The sequence below is a fragment of the Capsicum annuum genome, chromosome 2, assembly GCF_002878395.1.
Source record: "Capsicum annuum cultivar UCD-10X-F1 chromosome 2, UCD10Xv1.1, whole genome shotgun sequence".
NCBI classification, from domain to species: domain Eukaryota; kingdom Viridiplantae; phylum Streptophyta; class Magnoliopsida; order Solanales; family Solanaceae; genus Capsicum; species Capsicum annuum.
Window position 1 is genome coordinate 70,331,069 of NC_061112.1, and position 6,616 is coordinate 70,337,684.

At 31.0% G+C, this 6,616-nt stretch overlaps 1 pseudogene; it reads left to right on the forward strand.

Annotated features, from left to right (window-relative positions):
• LOC124896182 overlaps positions 1-3,562 on the forward strand; it is a 27,692-nt pseudogene extending 24,130 nt beyond the window's left edge.
• Positions 3,563-6,616: the final 3,054 nt, after the last annotated feature.

Sequence of the window (6,616 nt, forward strand, 5' to 3'; positions counted from 1 at the left end):
AATAAATAATTTTAAAATAAATTAAAAGCGGGAGGCAAATAACTTTTGGGTTAACAAATATTATAAATCCAAAAAATAACTAATTTAAGCCAGACGTAAGTCATTAAAGCGACCGTGCTAGAACCACGGGACTCGAGGGGTGCCTAACACCTTCCCCTCGGTCAACAGAATTCCTTATCCGGATTTCTAGTTCGCAGATGAAAAAATAAAAAATTGAAGAGTCATTTCCTTTTGAATAGGGATTCAATAAGGTGACTTGGAACACCCAAACTCAATTCCAAGTGGCGACTCTGTAAGTAAAGTGATCCCTTTTCAAAACGTCACTTTAATCGGAAAAAACCGTTTTCTCTAAAACCAACTCCCTAGCGGGGTCGGATGCGGTGAAAAATAGGGGTGTGACATATGTAGCGGGTAATTTTAATAATGCCCCAAAAGCCAGCAAGACACTACAGACCAGTGTGATATCTTCCTCTAAGTTTCTCCCCATTAGCTCGTTCAATGGCATGGATTGCATCATATAACAAGGTTACACACAAGGTTCAAAACTCCAGATTTCTAGGAAATAATCTACCTAGCTCTTCAGGTGAAATATTTGATTAAATTATTTATTTGGTGTTTATTACGTAGTTGGTTATATTTCTAACTTGTTTCGAAGCTGAATGTTTTTTTTTGTAGGTGGAACGATGGTAAATCATGTACAAATAAACAAGAATGAAGATTTCAGTTCTTGAAATGATGAAGAATTTTATGTAAGACATCCCATTACTCTTTGCTGGTAAATAATGAATATAATGGTATTTACTTCATTGTCGCTGCTCTTAACTTGGGGAGATATAAGGTGAGAAGATAACACTGGTGTGCTACATCCATGTCATGCTATAATTTTATCACCATGTTATTCAGCCTGTGATGTAAAATTTGGCATCCGAGTCCAGAGATGCTTCTGAGTTTCCTTTTTGTTTCTCCAGTGCTAAATGCTTATATTTGATTGTTGCTATTGTCGTACTCCTTGAGTTCTAACATATTCAATATTTTTCTTGTTATGATTGTCCAAAAATAGGATCTAGAGTGCATGGTGGATCTTAAAGAGCTCCTGCTTAAAGCACGCCACCAGAAGGAAGTGTTCTCTAAATTGAGCTTATTTCTCGGAGACCAAGCCAAGGATGTTGGTCTCTTGGTCTCTCAACGAGTTGAGAATCTTCCTCCTTAGCTTTTACCACACCTTTATGATTTACTTTTTAATGAAGTCTCTTGGGCTACAGATGATGAGGTTAGATGGACGAGCTTTATGAAGTATTTTCAATCTCTATATTGTTTTTTCTTGTCCATCTCTGCTCTCATGGATGTAGCTTTACCTTGGCGTACTTAAATTTTTGTCATTCTTATGTTTTTTAAGCCTACAGGGGAGCTGTAGCAGTCTTTCTGCTTCAAGTTTTACCTAATAATCAGTAAAATTTACAAGGTAATGAGTACCATATCGTATTTGAGTATGGTTTTTTTCCCGTCTATTAAACTCTGAATCATCTGTCATTTTATGAATTTTGTAATATCATAACAATGGGGACAAGTCAAACATGAATAAATAAAGATGTACAAAGAATATTAAATTTGTAGATAAAGTAAGAAGAAAATTTATGAGCAGATACAAAAAAATAATCAAAGGATATAAAATGAGGAAAATACAATTTCTAAAGATTTAGTTGTAATAAGTTACCAAAGTGTTGGAATCTCACTTATAAGCAATTTTCATATGTCAGACACAATATACTATACTGAAGTTTCACTTGTAAAAAATTTGAAACTGTAACACAATATACTGAAGTTTCACTTGCAAAAGTTTTAAAATTCTAACACAATATATTGAAGTTTCACTTATAAAAGTTTTGAAATTCTAACACAATATAAGCTCACTGATAAAAGTTTTGAACTGTACTGAAGTATATTCATATTTTAAATAGATGTCAATGACCCTCTCATTTTTATCTGAATTACTTTTTTATCTTACTTTAGTCACCAATTATAGGCAACGCCATCTGTGGTAGTTGTGTTCTACAAATATTGACTTAGTTGACCCAGCATACTTAATAAAATTAAACAAATAATCCTTTTTGAATCTTCATTTAATTTGATACGTGTACTTCAAATTCATTGCATTCACAGCTTTTCCTTGATAATCTAAAAGCTGAAACTGAAAAAAAATATACATAAATGGTAGTAGCATAGCTGTTTCTTTCAGCTTTTCCTACTGTGCTATTTGAGAAATTATCTTCAGGAGAGCTTTTGAACTTTGCAAGAAAAGAAGCAATCCAATTTCAGCTGAAGAAATGGAGTTGAACATTGCCCAAGATTCTGACAGCACTTGTTGATGCTAAGGAGAAGCAAATCACTAATAAAGCTGTGAAAGTTGTGGCTTGAAGATCTTAGGGACTTGGTTTATGACTTGGATGATGTTCTTGATGACCTTTCCATTGAAATATTGTGGTCCAAAATAATGACACAGTTTAATTCCAAGAAAAGTAAGGTACAGAAATTGCTGATCCCTACTTGTTGTACCAGTTTGACACCTCGTACTGTGAAGTTCAACCATAGTTTAGAGTCCATGCTGGGGGAGATTAACTCTAGATTGCTAGAGATGTCACAACAGAAAAGTGATTTAGGTTTGAACTATAATAACGGGGGGAGATTTAAGTTTAATAGAATGAGAGAAAGGATGCCCACAACTTCCTTGGTGGATGAGTCTAGAGTTTATGTTCGTGAAAAGGATAAGCAAGCCATTCTTGATTTATTGTTATCTAATTAGGGAACCTATGATTTTAGAGCTTGTATTGTTCCAATTCTTGGAACAGGTGGTGTTGGCAAGACCACCCTTACTCAACTTGCATACAATGATACCAAAATTAATGATTGCTTTGATTTGAAGATTTACGTCTGTGTTTCTAAGTTTTTTGATGTATTTGGAATTACCAAATTGATATTCGAGTCTCTGGAACCCAAAAGTAGAGAAATTAAGGGCTTGAATATGCTCCAAGTGATTTTAAAGGAGAAACTTTCTAAGAACAAGTTTCTTCTTGTACTCGATGATGTATGGAGTGAGAATTATGACAAGTGGGATCTCATTCTAAGTCCATTGCGAGTTGGATTGCCTGGAAGTAAGATTGTTGTGACGATGCGCAATGAGGTATTGCATCAGTTATGAGTTCCATCCCTCCTTATCGTTTAAAGGGGTTAGAAAGTGGTAATTGTCTATCATTACTCTGTCAGCATGCTTTGGGTTCAATAAATTTTGATGCATAACCGGACTTCAATTCATTTGCTTTATAAATTTCCAACATTCAAGAGAAATTTGTTTCATGTATGAAAGAATATTGTGTGTCTATGAGTGTGTACATGATATGCAGTATATATAGTTAATTATTTAATCATCTTGATTATCCTAAAGTTGTATCGATAACAGAAACAGTGATACAAGTAGCACGGGCACGAGCCATCTAGTATTTTTATATTCAAATGTACTATTGTTATGTATGTCTTGAGCCGAGGTTCTATCGGCCTTTGACAACAACCTTCTACCTCACATATGAATTAGACTTACGGTTTGCATGCACTTTTGATTCTGCGCTCCTTAGATCCCACCTTTTAAGAGAATACATTGGATATGTTATTGTTGTTGTATTATTGTATATATATTGTTCGAAAAAGTTTAAAAAAAGATTAAATTTTAATAATTAAAACAAAACACTTATAAATTCTCACTATATTTTTATTTAAGGAAAAATTACACATCATAGATAAAACAATTCCTTAATTACATGATATGGTTAAGGTTTTAAAAAATTACCCTACATAGTTATTTTTTAGTTATAAAACTATTTTTTTATGGGCCCCTATATACAAATATAATATGCAATGTATATAACAAATAATACTCTCTCTTATGTAATTAATTTTTCATAATTTCTCTCTTATCTAATTGACTAATTTTGCAGCATTAACTTATGCACGTTTTTTAACATATCTCAAAAAAAAATTTCCTCCCAAATCAGATGATTTTTTGTCTTTTCCTAAACATCCATTATGGGTTTGCATTGAAGATTTTTTGAAGTAATTTCTCATCCATAAACATTCGTGGGGATATGCATTGAAGATTTTGCGGTAATCTTTAGCTTTTGCGGGTATATAGATTTCTTTTCTTTTGAATTTACTAGGTATTCTCTAAATGAGCCGCTAAGTTTCTTCAAATTTCATCTATTTTCATAGAATAAAATGTATAATTTGAAAATCAAATTGTATATTAATGTCAATTTTACAAAATAAATCTTGATGAATTATTTTTATAATTGGGTATTTGATCCAATTTTAGTGAATTTGATAATTGTATATAAGTGATTTAATTTTATTCAGTAGTGTAGATTTTTGTATGTGGGTATGCATTGTATATTTTTTCATTTGTATAATTTTATATGCATATGAATGTATTGGATGTATGTTTTTGATGTATATATGTATTTTTTTGTATAGCTATATATGTATACAAGTTTGTTCTGTGTTGGTACACATATACATATGTATATGCAGATGTATGTGTTGGTTCATATATACATTATGCTTATGTAGATACATATGTTCTATATTTGTGTATATATACATATACATATCTGAATATATGTACATACATATGCATATACGTATAATTAGTTTGTAAAAAGTCATCGTTTCCACCTCAAACTATATACGAAAAGTCTAGGTCACACCTAAACTATCATATTGACCTATTACACACCTAATCTTTTTGAAAGTGATATTAATACCTCCCCACTAAGACATAGCCAAATTTTATGTGGAATGTGAAATACACGCTCTTAACACGTGTATAATATTATTTTTCATTTCTTTTTTAACTTTTCCACCTTAATATTGTCTTTTTTAAAAAAAATTAAACACTTCTCTTTCTTCCTCATCTCTTCCACTTCTCTTTCTTCCTCATCTCTTCCACTTCCATTATACCATATCTTCCTCTCTCTCCTCTTCTTCGTTTTCCATTTTGATAAATTAAAGAAAAAAGTTGAACATGAACATGCTCAAATTATGAATTAGGGGCAGATTTGTTCTTGTTCAACTCCTTCACCCACAAAAATCAAAATGACCAATTTAATGCCTTTACTATACTGTAAATTGAGGAAAAAAAATTAAACTAAATTTTGAGTTCTTCAATTGAAATCTCTGCTATTAATATCAATGGTAGTAGCAGAATTGCCAACAATGGTATACTCAAAGCTACCCTCCTCTTCATTCTCCAGGTGTAAGACGTCAATAGATGTTGTAAGTAATGAAAACACCATTGTTATCGATGAAGCAAATGAAATTTTTTAGATCTAGAAAATTCGTCTTAGATCTTAATAATTAAAGATTAAAATCAAGCATTTTATTGATATTTTTATTTTGTATCAAAGGTTAAGTATGTTATTGATTAGTTGAAACTAAAATGAAATTATGGTGGCGGCGGGTGGTACTCCGGCAAAAATAGAGCAGACAAAGAAAACATAATCGACTTCTTTGATAGATTTTCAATAAATTAAATAAAAAAAATCATAAATTTTATAAATAGATATCATATGATTTTTTGTAAGCTGTTGTTTTTCTTTTTGATTTTTCCCGATGGTCTTCTCCGATTGAGTGTTCTAGTGAATTTGAACAAAAAAATCATGCACTTCATAAAAGAATGCATGAAATTTTCAATGAAAGTCATCATATTTTTCACTTTTTAAAATTTCTTTCTTAAAATTCCTCTTTAACAATTTCAATGAAAAGGATTAGAGATGTTTGCTTCTATGGTGGTTCCTCTGTTGAACAAGAATTTAAAAGGAAAATGCAGAAGTATTTTAAATGGTGGGACCCATAAATAAAGAAAAATAAGAAGGAAAATTTATCAAAATTAATTATTTTTTAATTGAAAACACACAGAATTAAAGAAGAACTTAATTAATAAGGGGTAGTTAAATATAGAATGACCAATACAATAGTGACACGTGTGCAATTCTTTGATTTTAAGATTTTTTCCTTTCTCTCACGCACCTTATGGAAGGTGTGTACACTTTCTCTGCCATGTCACCTTCTAAGGGGGAAATAGTTTTACTTTTATATAGTATAGGTGTGTAATAGGTCACTATGATAGTTTAGGTGTGACCTAGACTTTTCGAATATAGTTTGAGGTGGAAATGATGACTTTTTCCTTATTTCTATATACATATGCTGATTTTTATTCATTGTATATTACATATTAGAATGAGTATCGGCACATTAGGCTCCTATTATACAAATGTTCAATCATTTAATTGTATATGTATACTATATACGTTTATACAATATAGTGTTGATGTACATTCAATACACAGTTGATATGCATATGTGTATGTTATACAAATGTGTTTGTCTCATATGTATATGTTTATTCATTTAATTGTATATGTATAATATTATATGTTTATACAATATATTGTTGATATACATATGTATATATTATACATTATACATAATTATACAATTTTAATGCGTTTGTGTGTGTGGGTGTATATACATCTCTCTCTCTCTCTCTCTCTCTCTCTCTCTCTCTATATAT